This window comes from Panthera tigris, chromosome D4, assembly GCF_018350195.1.
Source record: "Panthera tigris isolate Pti1 chromosome D4, P.tigris_Pti1_mat1.1, whole genome shotgun sequence".
NCBI classification, from domain to species: domain Eukaryota; kingdom Metazoa; phylum Chordata; class Mammalia; order Carnivora; family Felidae; genus Panthera; species Panthera tigris.
The window spans coordinates 74,191,907-74,209,929 of NC_056672.1; positions in this window are offsets into that span (position 1 = coordinate 74,191,907).

Consider the following 18,023-nt stretch of genomic DNA (forward strand, 5'->3'; position numbering starts at 1 on the left):
AATCTGTAAGAGTTCTTTCTTATTATTTTTCTAGTGGGATTGTTTCCTTCCTTATTTCTTTACTCTGAATCAGGTAACCCTGAGTTATTTCTTTTCTTCAGTCCAATATACTTTTCAAATTTACCTTTTTGGAGATGTCTCAAAAATTCTTTCTTTTCTAACTCACATGGCCCTGATCTAGCATAGAATAGCTTCCCACCAACACCTAATTAGTCCCAAATCTTCTGGATTCTTCTTTTATTTATTTATTTATTTTTAATTTTTTTAATGTTTATTTATTTTTGAGACAGAGAGAGACAGAGCATGAACGGGGGAGGGTCAGAGAGAGAGAGAGGGAGACACAGAATCTGCAACAGGCTCCAGGCTCTGAGCAGTCAACACAGAGCCCGATGTGGGGCTCGAACCCATGGACAGTGAGATCATGACCTGAGCCGAAGTCGGACGCTTAACTGACTGAGCCACCCAGGCGCCCCTGGATTCTTCTTTTAAAATAAATATAACATCCTCCTTTCCTTTCGCATCACAAATGCCCCAACCACTTCTCCCTTTGGATGGTTGCCATGGCCTCATAATTGGTTTCCTCTCCTCCAGTGCCTTCCTTTCCACCCATCCTGCAGTAATCAGTGACAAAACGGCAAGATGTAGATCACATGACTTTATACCTATTGTTGCTCAGGCTGCCCTTTGGCTTTTTAAGTGAAGTCTAGACTTCGTAGCCTTGCTTGGAAGACCTGCTCCATTCAGTTCCAAACAACGCTTTTCACTGACGCCTTATGCTCTTCTTATATCAGTCAACCATGCCAACTCTTGCTTTCTGCTAATGCGGTTTCCCTTTCTCTCACATGCTTTTGGTGAAGTCTCTCCCATCTTTCAACACTCACCTCAAAAGATACCACCTTGGCAAAGTCTTCCCAGATTCCTCAAGTCGAAATGACCTTCTTTTTCCTCTTTCATAGGCATTTTATTAACTGTGTCTATTTAGTCCTAGTATTTAGGACATTGTGTTTGTATCACTCTTCCATACATGTGGAGCTCTCTACCAGTTTCTGAGGGCAGGACTGTTGTCTGCTCCAAGCTGCTCTAGGTGTCCTCGTCACCTTGTGAGGTTTACGTAGAGTGATATTCAATGTGTACTTGTTACATCTGTTAGTTCTCAGTAAATGCTTGACATTAACAATTCCTCTTGGTGTACAGTTAACCCAAGGGTCAACTCAAATTTAATTGGCATTTGGTACTTGCTAGAGCAAAGCTAATTACTAATGTATGCACAAATGCTTTGGGGAAAGGTGGTATTTCCCACAGTTTGTTTGTAATGGTATGAATTTTCAAGCTCCCTTTTTAAAATTTTGTTAGCATATGACTTCATAGTGGTACCTCAATTAATTGATCTTTTTAGGGTAAAGCTATTTTAAGTGAATTCAGCCTTAAAATTACTACCACAAACAAATCTTTACAAGTGATGCTAAGTTATGGTTCGTGAGGTTAATCACAAAAATTTACTCTTGTCCCTTTTAAGAAACTTTAAAGATATATTATAACTAATCGTTCCTGACAATTTGCTATTTGTCATGCACTATTCTGAAGTACTTTATATGTATTAATTTGCTTAATCCTCTTAACACTTCTAAGAAATAGGTACAATGATCACTTTCATCATAGATAGGGGGAAACTGAGGCTAGAGAACTTAAGTAATTTGCTTAATTCACACAGCTAGTAAGTGGAGAAACCAGGAACTAAATCCAGGCAGTTAGAATTCTGAACTTGCATTCTGTGGCAAACTTTAAGCTATATTTTAACTGACCACCCATGAGATAAGTAATCCATGTGAGGCCATTCAATACAAATTTACTTTTTAACAACCTTAGGCTATAAGGGACGGGAGGACAGAACAGAGAAGAGCTAGATGGTGAAAATTCTGGGATCCATCTGCATTTATGGGAATTAAAAACCATACTCATCTACCATCTTATGCCACACTTGGTTTCCTTGCTAAAACACCTGATCATTTGGAAGGCTCAGGAAAAGACACAGAAAGATGGTAAGGTATAAGTTAGAAGAGCCATTGTAGAATCTATGGTTTCGTGCAGCTGCTGTGAATATTCTGTTTCATGAAGATAAGCTTTTTGTGAATTTTATCATCTATGGTATTTTAGTCATTTAATGAGAATGTGCATTTGAGTCTCTCTGCTATGACACCCTCATGTATGAGGATTTATCTTAGTGAGATAAACCTTTATATCTCTTTCGAAGCAGGGTAACAGATCTTTTGATCAATTTTCCCTCCTGTGTGTAGAATTTGTACACACTAGGAAATGTGTGGAGAAATGGTTCTCAAAGTGTGGTCTGGGGATTCCTGGGGGTCCATAAGACCCTTTAAGAGGCCCACAAGGCCAAGACTATTTCCATAATGACATTAAGGTATCATTGTCCTTTGTCACTCTCAGCGACACAGTGTACACAGTGGAGTTTTCCATAAGCAACAGGAATGCAAACAGACCTGAAAATCCAGTTGACTTCCACTGAGATTCCATTAAAGAGATTTGCAAGATGTAAAACAGTGGCACTCTTCTCATTAATTTATTTTTGTTTTGGAAAAAATTTTTTTCATCAAAGTATATTATTTGTGTTAATTCATTAACATGCAGTGGGTTTATTACTGTTATTTTAAGAGAAATACTTTTAAATGATCAGTTTTAATTTTTAATAGAGTCCATACCAATAGGTTTAACCCCCATAAACAGAAACTTTTTAAGATCCTCAATAATTTTTAAGAATGAAAAGAGCTTCTGGTACCAAAAAGTGTGAGAACCTCTGGTAGAGACACTAGAACAAACCCAAATCATGAGTTGTATCTAGGTTAGTTTCTAGGATCTTAATTTTAACTTTGTGTTTGATAAATTATTTATAGCTTGAAATATATATATATTTATTTATTTGTTTATTCATGTATTCAAAGAATGTATATTGAAGAGTTGTTGTGTGCCAGCTGCTGGATAAAGCACTGGGGTACATTGGTGGGGAAGCAGCCTGCCCTCCCAGAACCTAATCTTGGCATTCATTCCTGCAGGTTTCCCTTTAGCAGCTATACTCAGTCTGTGCACAACATCGAAAGAGCTTGTAATTCAGGCAGGCAAGTTGTCTGTGTGGAATCTTCAAGAAAATCAGAATGAATAGAAATTAAGATGTCACCATTAGCAGTTCTCAAGAAGCAAGAGCTCAGAGGAGGGATCAATCAATGTCAGATGGTGGGATAAGGGATTCTTGTACCGGACTTAAACCCTGAAGGACAGATAGACTTAAGACAGCTGAGTTGAGTGGAAGGGGCCAGAATGGGTGGGGGAAGAAGAGATGAGCAGGCTTGCAGAGTTAGGTCATCACTCACTGCATAGGATGTAGGGAAGGGCAAGGGCCTGTCTCTATGGAGAAAGAGTCTTATGGTGTGAACTCTTGGTCCAAGACTGGGTTTTCTGTACTGATGGAAAGCTCCTATGTCTTCTAAACTATTGGTCAATGGATATCTCTCTTGGGTGTGATTAAAAGTCCATGCCATCATTCTGTGTTTCCCAAACTTGCCAGATCTTAAACTTTCCCAAATAACAAGAATTATTTGGAAATACTAGCTAAGGAAACAGATTCCAGGGTTCCATCCAAAGTATACTTATCCAGGGAGGGGCTGAGGTTTTTCATTTGTTTGTTTGTTTGTTTTTTACCATTATCAGTCATGTCAGGTAATTGTCTTTTTCTTTTTTATTATAGGTAAGTTTGGAAAATGTAACTCAACCCATTACCAATGGTTCTAATCCTGAAGCTGCAAACTGGGAAACTCAAACAAAACAAAACAAAAACACACAACAACAAAAACCTTAGTAAGGCTCAGGTCTTACTCTCAGTGACCTAATTTAATAATTAATAATAATAATAAAAGTAAAAATGAAGATAACTAACAATAACCAGATGAAGTTATGCGCAATTTTTGTCTATAATTGTTCCTTCAATTGCACTATATTCTCCATAGCCCCAGAATCAGCTAGGAAAATCACATCTGGCTCCATTAAACATGTTTTTTCTTGTTCTAAGATGCTAAGAATATGGCATTTCAAACTAGGGTGTGATTGCTGGTGGTGGTGTAGGTGGGGAGTGACATAGCTTACTTTGGAGAAAAAGAAAAGAACATTTATGGTTCCCCTGGGCTCTCAGTATCTGTTCAGGTCGCAGCAAATGTTAAGAGTAGCCCACTGAGACCATGTGGGAAATAATCTTCCTGGTTCCACTTAGCTGGAACCTATGGGATGAAGCAGAAGAACAAAAATTGCACTAGAATTCTCTTCCTGAATACTTTCTGAGTAAATGCAAAGCATGTGCTGTTTCATCCCACAGGAAAATCAATTCTGTTTTTACTGGGGAAAAGGTTTGTATTTTTCCATTTATGAAATCATGGACTCCAAGTTTTGGGAAGTTCCTGAGCCAGAAGGCATTTGAGAGGCCACTTGGCTCTACTGCTTACTCTCTCTCTCTCTCTCTCCTTCCTCATATAACCAGGACTGGGTACCAGGAGATGTGAACTTTGAGCTGCCTCTGGCACTGGCTTGCCGTGTGATTTGGGGCAAGCTCCTCATCTTTTCTAAGCCTCAGCTTCCCCATTTGTCCAAAGAAAGATGTACTTTAGTTTGTTGAGCTCTTCCAGCTGGGACTTTGCAAAAATATAAGACTCTATCGTGACATTGTTCTGGCACTTTCCTAGACAAAGGACACCTCGTTTATAGATGTTCCATGGCATCTAGAAAGAACTATATTTGTTATGTGGGCCAAATTGAACAGGATTTACTCAGAGACCTAAAACCACTCTTAGCATTCAGAAAACCTTTTCTGATACTCTGAAGAAAGAAAGGGTCTGAAACTTGGCCTTCTGGATTAAACACCTTATTGAGTTGTACGGTCTTGGGCTTGTGAATTATTCTCATGGAATCTATCTTCTTCATTCACAAAATGGGGATAATAATAATAATAATAATATCTGTCTCATGAAGTTGTTCTGACAAGTAGATAATATACTTCAGGTTTCAATAACAACTAGATATCCTTATTTTCCTCTTATAATTTTGGTCCTAATGGGTGTTTTCTCCTTTCCTTTGTGTGTCCTTTGGTACTGTTATAAATTCATTCTGTTAATGCATCTTTATTGCCTTTCTATTCTAATATTTAGGCTTAGTTCACCTAAGGGAAAGAAGAAAGGAAATATTTCTTAAGTAGTTAATTTTTTAAATGTTTACTTATTTTTGAGAGAGAGAGAGAGACAGAGCATGAACAGGGAAGGTGCAGAGAGAGAGGGAGACATAGAATCTGAAGCAGAATCTGGGCTCAGAGCTGTCAGAGCCTGACACAGGGCTGAAACTCACGAGCCATGAGATCATGGCCTGAATCAGAGTTGGACACTTAACCAACTGAGCCACCCAGGCGTCCCTTAAGGAGTCAATTAAAAAAATTTTTTTTTAATGTTTTTATTTATTTTTGAGACAGAGAGAGAAAGGGTGTAAGTGGGGGAGGGGCAGAGAGAGAGGGAGACACAGAATCTGAAGCAGGCTCCAGGCTCTGAGCTGTCAGCACATAGCCCAACATGGGGCTCAAACTCACAGACTGTGAGATCATGACCTGAGCTGAAGTCGGACGCTCAACTGACTGAGCCACCCAGGTGCCCCAGGAGTCAATTTTTAAAGAAAAATAACATACCTGATGGTAAGAGTCAAAGCAGGTGACAAACTACCATTATTTTATTCTGTCAAACAAAGATGGAGGTAGAGTCCAAGGTTTGTGAAGGGAAGCAGGTTTCTGGATGAAGTGTTACCCAGCCCCCTCACTCCACCCCCAGCACTGTGGTTTATGATTATCATTTCCTGATTAGGAACTTCCTGTTTAAATCATTGGCATGAGTTAAAGGACATTCAGGTTCTCTGGAAGGCAGCTTCCCAGAGTAGGGCAACAATCAAGGCTTTCCATTTTTTTCCCTCCACCTTTCACCCGCCTAGCACAGTCCTTTGGAGTGGAGCAATGGTGCTGAGGAGTCCACAGCTGCAACACAGCTGTTATATGTCAGGCCTGGGGCTCCAGACTTGGGATCTAGTCCTAGTTCTTCAGCTTCTTATTGCCCATGGATCCTTGAAGGGATCTCTTGCCTCTCTCAGGATCTGCACCTTTAAATGGGCAGGTTTCAATGGATGCACAGACGTACCTAAGGGCATTTTGTTACAAACACACAGGTCCAGACCTCACTCCCAGAGGTTTTGGTTCAGAAAAGCCAAAGGTGAGTTGTTCTTGTGAATCACTGCCTCTAACCCAAGGTACCTGCACATAAAATCCTAGGTGTCTTCCATTTATGGTATGTGGCATGACTCACCCACCTATTGGGATATGAAGAACTCAAGCAAGTTTTCTTTTTCACAGGATTGTCACCCAGGCTTGTGGCTCTCCAAGTGTGGTCTATAGGTCTCCAGTGAGCCATGAGGATCTGTCTGAAGGCCTCAGAAAGAAACACATGTGAGTCCTTTCTTTACATTTTGGAAGTGAATGACACAAATTTCCATAAATTGATATTTTTGTATATTATTAAGAGCTACTTGCCAAGAATCTAGTATTAGAAGTTTGCCCCACCCCCCTCTGAAAGCAAAGCCTTAGACAAAGACAGGTGAGTTTATTTGGTACTGCCATTCCTTTCTTTGGTTTCATGATGTGTGGATGGAGATCGAAGAGGATAGGACTTAGAGAAATGAATTTTAGTTCCAGACTAAGCTTTGTCATTCCCTCACTGTGGACTTGGAAAACCACTCTGCTTCTCAATTATCATCCTTATCAAGTGGATATAACCAAGTTCTGATTCACTGTGTTGCACTGAGACTTAAATGAAATGGTATGAGCCAAAATGTTGTAGGAATTGCTAAGTGCACCAATAGTTTATTGTTTACTTGAAGGTCTAATGTTCTCAACTCCATCTGGGACTGTGGAGGTTTAACACGTACTGGATTGCAGCCCTATGATTGCTGAGTGTGCCTGGAGGGAGGACCAGGGAAATCTGTAATGAAAAAATTCTTTCTGGTCGAAACTGTGGAGCTTTAACGCGTACTGGATTTCAGCCTTATGATTGCTGAGTGTGCCTGGATGGGGGATCAAGAGAATCCGTAATGAAAAAATTCTTTCTGGTCAATTTTGGTAATCAGCCAAATTTGAGAACCACTAAAACTAGACTGTGGGTGTCATGGAGCAGGGATTATGACTTATTCAACTTTATATTCCCACTGTTTGACATAATTTCTAGTATATGGTATAGTCAATAAATATTTTTTGAATAAATAAAAGGCCAAACCCCTATACTTAAGAAAAAAGTGCAAAGGCACAACTCTCGAGGAGTTACCCCATTCCCCTGATCTGCATTCCCCTGATTAGTTTGTTTGTCCTGGAAATACCTGAGCTAATTTATACTCATTATTATAATGCTTGAGCAGCTTGTACTACCTTATGTTTAGAATCACCATGAGTGACATCTTCTTTTTCTACTCCAAAGGTGGTTGTGAAGATTATAAATATAATAAATAAAAAGTTATTTCTAGGCTGCAGTGTGCTATAAATATATAGGGAATTAATGTTATTAAGAATATGCTAAGGAGCTTCATGGTTCTTCAAAACTCAATAGATAATGTGGCTGTAGAAAAGAAGATTCTTTCATCAGAGTCTCTAGCCTCACAGATTCACTACTGAACTCACTTTAAAGTGATTCAGAGAACAGACTTAAAATAAAGGGACATGGGGAATTGAAATTATAAGGCTGAGCAGAGGCGTAAAAGCCAAGGCCATCCAAAATAATATAGAGAGATCTCAGTATTAATATTAGGAAAGTGTAATTCAAGGCCAAAGATGTTGAATAGGTCAAAAAGGAACCTTTTGAAATGATAGAGTATGCGGTCCATAGGGAATACACTGTCATGAATAGTTATGCATCAAAGAACATAATAGTAAAATACAGAAAAAAAAATCTTCAAAAAATCCATGGAAGAAGAAGAAGAAGAAGAAGAAGAAGAAGAAGAAGAAGGGGAGGAGGAGGAGGAGGAGGAGAAGGAGGAGGAGGAGAAGGAGCAAGAATGAGGTGGAGGAGGGGAGGAAGAGGAAGAGAAGAAAGAAAGAAAGAAAGAAAGAAAGAAAGAAAGAAAGAAAAAAAAGAAAGAAAGAAAGGAAGAGAAAGGAAGGAAGGAGGAACTCTGACAGACTCAAATTTATAGGGGGAAAATTGTTACACCTCTTTGGATCTTTGGCAGATCCAGCAGATGCAAAGGTAAAGAGGACATGGACATAATTTAGGAGATATTTTTAGTATCAGTGTACAAAGAACCCTACAAACAAAGAAAAAAAATCTTTTAAAAAGCATCTATGGAACAAATCCTCACCAAGATTTTAAACCTAAAAATATCCTAATAATTTCTTCAAAGAAAAATAGTATTGACCCCGGCTGTCCAATATAGTAGCCATGATTCATATCTGGCTATTGAGCACTTACATTGTAGAAAATAAGGAAATTAGAAAAATAAAAAACTATGTTGTCTTAGAGGTCTACAATCAAGTTGGTGAAAGAAACCTACCCCTGTGCAATGGATATCTAATTGTTCTTAATATTGAGTGCGTATTGTGAGCCAGGTTGCAGGATCTCACATTACCTGTAATCCTTTCAAACCCACTACAAGGTTAGCATAATTATACCCACTTATTAGATAACTAAACAAACTCAGCCATGTTAAGTGGCTTTGTTTAAGACCTCAAAGCAAAGCAGTAAATGTGTGATTGGGATTCTGGCTCTGATGTCCATGCTGTTTCCAGTTCATGAAACTGGTTCCAATGTTCAGCTACATGATTGGAAGTCCACAGGTTATAAGATAGGAATTTGGAGGTGAGAGAATTGAAAAACCTAAACCATCACATCACATTTGCTTTGATTTGGTTGGCATATCTTGGTTTAGTATTGGGAACTTCAGCTTTATAAGACAACAACAGTAGGTGATTGTTTAAGGCCCCTTTCAGAATGTAGCAATGAGAGGTACTTCGGACAGGTCAGCTTTTCTAGTATGTGGTGGGTATTATTGGTTTCTGCTAGAAAAGCCCTTGTATCATGGTACTGCATGCAGTCACATGTAGGGGGCACTCCTGACATGTGTCCTATTAAGAGTTCCCTGGAGTTTGGGTTGTCTGTCCAAGTAACATTCTAATAGTGACTTCACATTTGGACACATTGCAGTTAAAGCTTCATTAGCTACAAAATAAACTGCCAGAATTCATTTCCATCTTTTATTTTAAGAGAAAGGGGGAAATCATATGAAAATCCAGAATTAACAAATTTCTTGGAACATTCTAGTCAGTTGAATCCATTTCAACATATACGTTCCAGGCTCCTAATGTGCATTGACACCAGGGACAGAGTTGTGAAAAAGACAGAACAGTAACTCCAGGAAGGACCATATAGATTTTATTGGTGTGTTATTTTTTCAGTTATAACTGGAAATTTTCCCAGGTCAACTCAGGAGATGCTCAGTCTTAGAGTAATACTTGGATAGACAACTCAAACTCAGGAAACTCAGGAGATCCCTCAGCCTGATGCAACGATATGCATAGGAATAAGGAAGAAGAATCTCAGTAACACAGCTGACTCCCAAAAGACTGGCTCATCATGAAAGTACTGGAAAGTTCAGGACCTTCCCAGAATGGCACTTGACTACTGCCACTGTTTCAGCTGCCATGTACAAATTTCTCTTTAGTAATAATCATGTCTGTTAAAGGTCAGGCACTATGCCAAACACTTTCCAATTCTGATGATTTCTCTATTTCATATTGTCTGCTACTTCTGGACTGTTCTTCCTTTACATTTGCGCTTTGGTTTCTGATTCTGTTATAAATGTCTCAGCTCACTGTGCCTGGATTTCAGATGATTATAGACTTCCTTGATAGCTCCACTTCCCTGATTCATCTAATTTATGGTCCCTCTGTTAAGTGCCAGTATTGAGCTAAGTTCTGGAGTTTCCAAATTTAATGAGATAGCATGGTTCCTAAAGTGTGTGTGTGTGTGTGTGTGTGTGTGTGTGTGTGACAGAGAGAGAGAGCCCAATAAACCAACACAATCCAATTTTTATCTTAAAAAGATCATTTTTTGTGGGTGGAAGATGCATTGGGGTGGTGAGGAGGCAGCAAGGGAGAGGTGAGAGGAAGCAGGAGGCTATTCTAGTAATCCAGGTGAGAATGATGCTTGGATTACAGTGCTGATAGTAGAGATGAAGAAAGAGGGAAAATGAGAGCACTCATTAGGGAGTAGCACAAGACACTTATTGGTTGCTTGGATGTTAGATATGAGCGAAAGGGTAATTTTTCTATTTGAGCAATTGAGTTGATGGGATAACTCTGAGGAAGTCCAGAGAGTGGGAAGTGGTATGGAGAATAGCATATGTAGAGTTTGAAACCTTTTATATTTGAAATATCAGGGAGAATATGTCAAATAGTTGAATTTGTAAGAGTGGATCTCAGAGGAGTTAGTTAACTGAAGTGGAGATATAAATTTAGTAGTCACAGCATACAGATAGCACTTGTAGTTATGGTCACAGAAGAGATAATGGAGGGAAAGACTATAGAAGGAAATAAGAAAGATCCTCCAAAGAATCCTAAGCTCAGGGTGTTGAGGAGGAGCAGCCAGGGACTGAATAAAATGTCCCAGTGAGGTGGGAGAAAAAACCCAGGTGATTGTGGTGTTATGGAAGCTGAGAGAGAAGTCATAGGATGGAATTCAGAGCCCAAGAGGCTTTTAGTAGGCTTGAGGACACTTCCTTCATCATAACAGCCTAAAAGAAGGAGAGAATGAGTACAAAAACTTTAGGCTTGAGCATGGGTGGTGAGAAGTTGAGGGAGTTTGCTTCTGGTAATTTGTATTTTTCTCAACTAAGTATGAGGCAAGGTCATAAGCTGAAACTGGTTGGAGGAAGAGGTGTGGGAGACATGAGGAGAGAGAAATTATTCACCTCAGTGAGTGGGAAAGTCAGCCTGTGAGAGAAAGATGGTCAGCCCTCTGGGCAGTTGTGAAACCCCATTGATACCTGGGACCATTACATTAATGTGAACCCTGTCAGTCCAGTTGTGTGATTGTTTTCTCCAGCAACATATAGCTGCTGGGTGATACCTCAAAGGAAGGGGATATTTGGTATGTGAAGGCCAGAATGATGGATGGGCCATGGGCAAGGAAGTTGAGGAGATTTGCCAGGAAGTAATTAAAACAAATGCTCATGCAATCTAGGATGGGCAAGAAGAGAAAGTCAGGAGAGACTAAGGGGTGCTGAGAAAATGGTAGGGATTGGAGGATAAAGTCAAAGAATTGTGGTAGGGTGGGGGGGCTGTTCTAGAGCATATGATTTGGAACAATGGAATGGGGTGGTCAGGGTATGAGGTGTATACATTTATATTTTATTTAATTTTTATTTACTTTTTATTATTTTAAAAAAATTTTGATGTTTATTTTTATTTTTGAGAGAGAGAGAGAGAGAGAGAAACAGTGTAAGTGGGGGAGGGGCAGAGAGAGGGAGACACAGAATCCGAAGCAGGCTCCAGGCTCTGAACTGCCATTACAGAGCCTGATGTGGGACTTGAACTCACGAACCACCAGATCATGACCTGAGCCAAAGTCAGACGCTTAACTGACTGAGCCACCAGGTGCCCCTATTTTTTATTTTAAAAAATGTTTATTCATGGTGGGGCTTGATCTCACAAACCATAAGATCATGGCCTGAGCCGAAATGAAGAGTCAGACGCTCAACCAACTGAGCCACCCAGGTGCCCCACATTGATATTTTACATATAATATCATTTCTATTGGTGGAAAAATTGAGGATGTGACCATGGCAGTGGGTAGCCTAGATAGGGGGAAGGAAAAGGTGAAGGAGCAGGAGACTAAAGTGCTGGACAGGTTTATGTGTGGATGTTGATACCAGTGAGAATGATACAGAAATTGGAATGAAGAGGAAACAGTCAGGGGCTCAGTTCTTTAATGGTTAAGGGAGTGGTCAGGAGGTCAGGAGATAATATCAACAAGGATGTGTGTTCACCAGAGACTGTTTTATGAGTAAGGGGGAGGAGGGTTTGGAAGAAGAAATGGGGAACAAGGAGGACACCTTCCCCATCTTAAGACTCTGATGGTGTGGGGTATGAGAGAACAAAGCACCTTCCATTCAAGAGACTATAGGAGAAATAGTGTCTCAGAGAACAGCCAGATTTCAGCTAAGGCAAAAAGAACTTACCAAGAAAAGTTGATGATTTATGAATATTTGCTGACCCCAGAGGAGGATTTTTAGAGGGTTGTCATGGAAGGGTTTGTTGGGGGAGGGATTGAGCAAGATTAGGAGATGTACAAAGCAGTATAGAGATGTGTACCCATCTACTCCCTGTTGTCTCTGCAGAGCCAAATTTGCACTATAGGTAACCAGCCTTTGTAGAGGCTCAATAAGGAGTAACCTGTCTCTACTCAAATTCCCTAAAGCCAAATGGCAATGACTTGGGTACTGAATGTGGCTTCCTGTACTTAAGAAGGTACCTAGAACTATGTCCCTCAGCAAAGGGTAAGGACAGGGCAAGTACTCTGAGGGCAACGAATTCCCATAGAAAACCTTATCCAATCATAACCACTTTTCAAAACAGAAGCCTTCTCTACAGCACAGTAAGTAGCTTATGTTCAAATATGTTTAATTAATATGGCAATATTTCTAGAGTCTAGTTCATATTAGCATAGACATGTACCTAATTTATTTTTTAATGTTTTATTAATTTTTTTTTTGAGAGAGAGAGAGAGAGAGAGAGAGAGAGAGAGAGAGAGAAACAGAACGTGAGTAGGGTAGGGGCAGAGAGAGACACACAGAATCTGAAGCAGGCTCCAGGCTCTGAGCTGTCAGAGCAGAACCTGATGTGGGGCTCAAACCCATGAACCATTAGATCATGATTTGAGCTGAAGTCAGACACTTAACCACCTGAGCCACCCAGCACTCTGTAAGTTATTTTTAAATGCCAAATAAAATGTCAATAGAAGGTCATATAACCCCCCTTAGATTAGCAAAGATAATAAATATTGGTAGTACTCATGGCTGTTGAAGTGAGGGAGGTGGGTACCACGTTACACTATTGGATGGAGAGTGAATTTGTTTAAAATTTGTGAATGATAACTTACGATATCTTAAAATCTTAAATGCCCATATCCATTGACATTAAATTCCACTTTTAGGAACCTAATGCATAAAAAATTCTCACTGTATTTTAGGTACATAATGATGTATTTTTCAGGGATGTTGATGGCAGGTTTATTGAAATAGCAAAAGCTTCAACAATCTGTTCATCAATGGAGAAATGGTTTGAAAATCACCTTTGCACAAAGAAATACTAGACAGTAATTTAAAAGAATAAAGAACAATGACAGCAAAGACAGATCTGCAGGCACTGACATGAAAGGATATCTTTGCTATATGCATAAGCAAAAAAGCAAATCATAGACCAGTATGTATAGCAGGACTGCATTTTTGTCAAAGAAAATGTATATGTGCTATATATGTGTGTGTATATGTATTACCAATTCTAAGACTTACATTTTTCATATTTTCATGTCTCTGAAATTAGGATGTTTCTTACAATGTGTGGTGGGTTACAGTTTAATTGATAGTGGTCGTTCTTTCTTGGTGGTACAGAAATTGATGGCACATTTTACAATTGACAGAAATTTGGCAGAATATGGCAGGTAAATAGATGAGTAGAGAGAAAGAAAGGTAATAATGTATAAGCATAGGAAAAAGGATACACATTGAATAATTGCTAGATGTCATCTTTAGGGATGGGATTGAAATGATAGTAGGTGGCGTTTTTTCCCTCCTTTTTAAAAATATTTCTTCCAATTGACATTGAATATATAGATTCCATGCTCCTGGATAGGAAGAACAAATATTGTTAAAATGTCGATACTACCCAAAGCAATCTACATATTCAATGCAATCCTTATCAAAATAACACCAGCATTCTTCACAGAGCTAGAACAAACAATCCTAAAATTTGTATGGAACCAGAAAAGAGCCTGAATAGCCAAAGTAATCCTGAAAAAGAAAGCCAAAGCTAGAGGCATCACAATCCTGGACTTTAAGATGTATTACGAAACTGTAATCATCAAGACAGTATGGTACTGGCACAAAAACAGACACTTAGATCAATGGAATAGAATAGAGAACCCAGAAATGGACCCACAAACATATGGCCAACTAATCTTTGACAAAGCAGGAAAGAATATCCGATGGAATAAAGACAGTCTTTTCAGCAAATGGTGTTGGGAAATCTGGACAGCGACATGCAGAAGAATGAACCTGGACCACTGTCTTACACCATACACAAAAAGAAACTCCAAATGGATGAAAGACCTAAATGTAAGACAGGAAGCCATCAAAATCCTCGAGGAGAAAGCAGGCAAAAACCTCTTTTATCTTGGCTGCAGCAACTTCTTACTTAATACATCTCCAGAAGCAAGGGAAACAAAAGCAAAAATGAACTGTTGGGACCTCATCAAAATAAAAAGCTTCTGCACAGCAAAGGAAACAATCAGCAAAACTAACAGGCAACTGACAGAATGAGAGAAGATATTGGCAAAAAACATATCAGATAAAGGGTTAGTATCCAAAATCTATAAAGAACTTATCAAACTCAACACCCAAAAAACAAATAATCCAGTGAAGAAATGGACAAGACATGAATAGACACTTTTCCAAAGAAGACACCCAGATGGTTAACAGACACATGAAAAAATGCTCAACATCACTCATCATCAGGGAAATACAAATGAAAACCACAATGAGATATCACCTCACCCTGTCAGAATGACTAAAATTAACAACTCAGGCAATGACAGATGTTGGCGAGGATGTAGAGAAACAAGAACTCTTTTGCACTGCTAGTGGGAATGCAAGCTGGTGTAGCCACTCTGGAAAACAGTGTGGGGGTTCCTCAAAAAACTAAAAATAGAACTACCCTATGACCTAGCAATTGTACTACTAGGTATTTATCCAAAGGATACCGTTGGGTTGTTTCAATATGCACCCCAATGTTTATAGCAGCAGTATCAACAATAGCCAAAGTATGGAAAGAGCCCAAATGTCCATCGACTGATGAATAGATAAAGAAGATGTCATATAGGTGTATACAATTGAGTATTACTCGGCAATCAAAAAGAACGAAATCTTGCCATTTGCAACAACGTGGATGGAACTAGAGTGTATTATGCTACGTGAAATTAGTCAGAGAAAGACAAATATCTTATGACTTCACTCATTTGTGGAATTTAAGATACAAAACAGATGAACATAAGGGAAGGGAGGCAAAAATAATATAAAAACAGGGAGGGGGACAAAACACAAGAGACTCTTAAATATAGAGAACAAGCTGAGGGTTGCTGGAAGGGTTGTGGGTGGAGGGACGGGCTAAATGGGCAAGGGACATTAAGGAGGACACTTGTGATGAGCAGTGGGTATTATACGTAGGGGATGAATCAATGGATTCTACTCCTGAAATCATTATTATACTATATGCTAACTAACTTGGATGTAAATTTTAAAAAATTTCTGAATTTAATTAAAATTTTCATTTGTGGTAAAAATGACCAAATCTTAAGGAACACTTTGATGAGTTTTCATGGATGTATATGACCCGTGTAACCATCACTCAGAATAGATTTAGAATATTTTCATCTTCCCAGAAATCTCCTTCATACCCAATCAATCAATACTCACCCCTCCTCCCCATAAACTCTATTGCCTTCTACCAACACAGATTAATTCACCAGTTCTGGACATTAAATAAATGTAATCATACATTTATGCATTCCATTCATCAAATGGAATAAAATGAGATGCTCTCTTTCCTGTCTGGCTCTTCTTTCACTTAACACGATGTCTTTGAGTTTCATTCATATTATTTGTGTGGCAGTAGCTTTTCTTTCCTTGTTGCCTAGGATTACATTGTGTAATTATACCATTCTTTATTTATCCATTATTCTGTTGGGACATTTGAGGTATCTTTGCTTTGGGACTATTACAAAATAAAGCTGTTGCATTCATGTACCTGTCTTTTTCTGGACATATGACCTTAATTCTCTTAGGACTGACTGCATGGCAGTAGAATGGTTAGATCATAGGGCAAGCATATGTTTAGCCTTAGTAGATATTGCCAAATAATTTTCCAAAGTGGTTTTACCATTTTCACTTCCCCTGCAATTTATCAGATTTCCAGTTGCTTCACACCATCATCAACACTTGATATTGTCTGTCATCCTAATTTTAGCAATTCTGGAGCATGTGTAGTGTTATCTTATAGTGGTTTTAATTTCCATTTCTCTGACTACTAATGATATCAAACACCTTTCATATCCTTATTGGCCATACAGATATTCTCTTTTTTGAAGTCCTGTTTTGCTCATTTGAAAATTAGATTGGTTTGTTTTTTTTAGTTGACTTATGGAAGTTTTTATATATTGTGGATGTGAATCCTTTGTCATATATATATTATTATGATTACATGTTATATTATATATATATATATATATATATATATATATATATATATATATATATATGAAATCTTCCCAAATATTTGTGGCTTTTTTATCCATTATGGTATCTATTCATTAACAGAAGTTCTTAATTTAGATGAATGACAATTTATCATTCTTTTATGGTTGTGTCTTTGATATACTATAGAAAACACTTTAATAATAACATTTAAAGATATTTAAAATATATATATGTGTATACACATATATATGTATATATATACAGTAAAACCTTGGATTGTGAGTAACTTGTTCTGTGAGTGTTCCACAAGATAAGCAAACATTTCTAATAAATTTTAACTTCATAAGTGAGTGATGTCTTGCAATATGAGTTGTATGTGACACTGAATGTCACATGATCACAAATGAGCCAGTGGTTCTCAAAATTCACTTTGATATATGAGTGCTTTTGATTACAAGCATGTTTCCAGAATGAATTATGCTCTCAAACCAAGGTTTTACAGTGTGTGTGTGTGTGTGTGTGTGTGTGTGTGTGTGTATGTATATACTTATTTATACATTTTCTTCACTTATTGTTCTGGCTAGGACTCCAGTTCAGTATTGCATAGAAGTGGTAATAATGGGCCTCCTTGCCTTGTTACCAACCAGTGGACAAATTTTACTATTTCACCACTGAGTATGATTTTAATTGTAGGCATTTGTAAATAAAATTCTTTTGTGTTTTAGTATGAAATTTTTAAAAGAATTATGGGTATCAGTGAGGAACACTTCATCTCTTTTCCAGATGTTTCTCATGAAGGAAGCTCAGTTAGTACAACTTCATGTCTCTCTTTGCTTATCCTGCCACGAGGATTGGTGGAGTAGCTTATCTGCTTGGTAGGTCTGGGAAGACTACTGTAGGTATATTCCTCTTGACTGCCCTCTTCATCTTTCTCTTGGGGGACCCCTGCTCTTGTCCAGGATTCATACTGGCTATGACAGGCCAGTATGTCTAGATCAGGGATTCAGCTAGCCTAGCTAGCAGTGTTGGCCCATTTGGCTCTCAAGCTAAGCTACATCTCCCAACCTGGCCCTTCAGAATAACGAAGTTGATATTTTAATTTCCTATCTACCTTAATCTTTGCTTTAATTTTCAATTTGTTTCAGAGCCTGGATGCAGAAGAGAAAAAGGCTTGCTACTTTTTATCTTTCTCTACCTTGAAACGTCAATAGTGGTAGCAAGCAATACTTTTACTTTTTTATTGCGTTGTTTTTATCATTTGCATTTCTATTAATTTTTTAAATTTGAATATAGTTGACACACAATCTTATATTAGTTTCAGGTGCACAGCATAGTGATTCACCATCTCTATACATTATTCTATGCTCATCACAAGTGTAGCTACCATTTGTCACCATACCATTTGTTGCATTATTTTTAAATAAAAC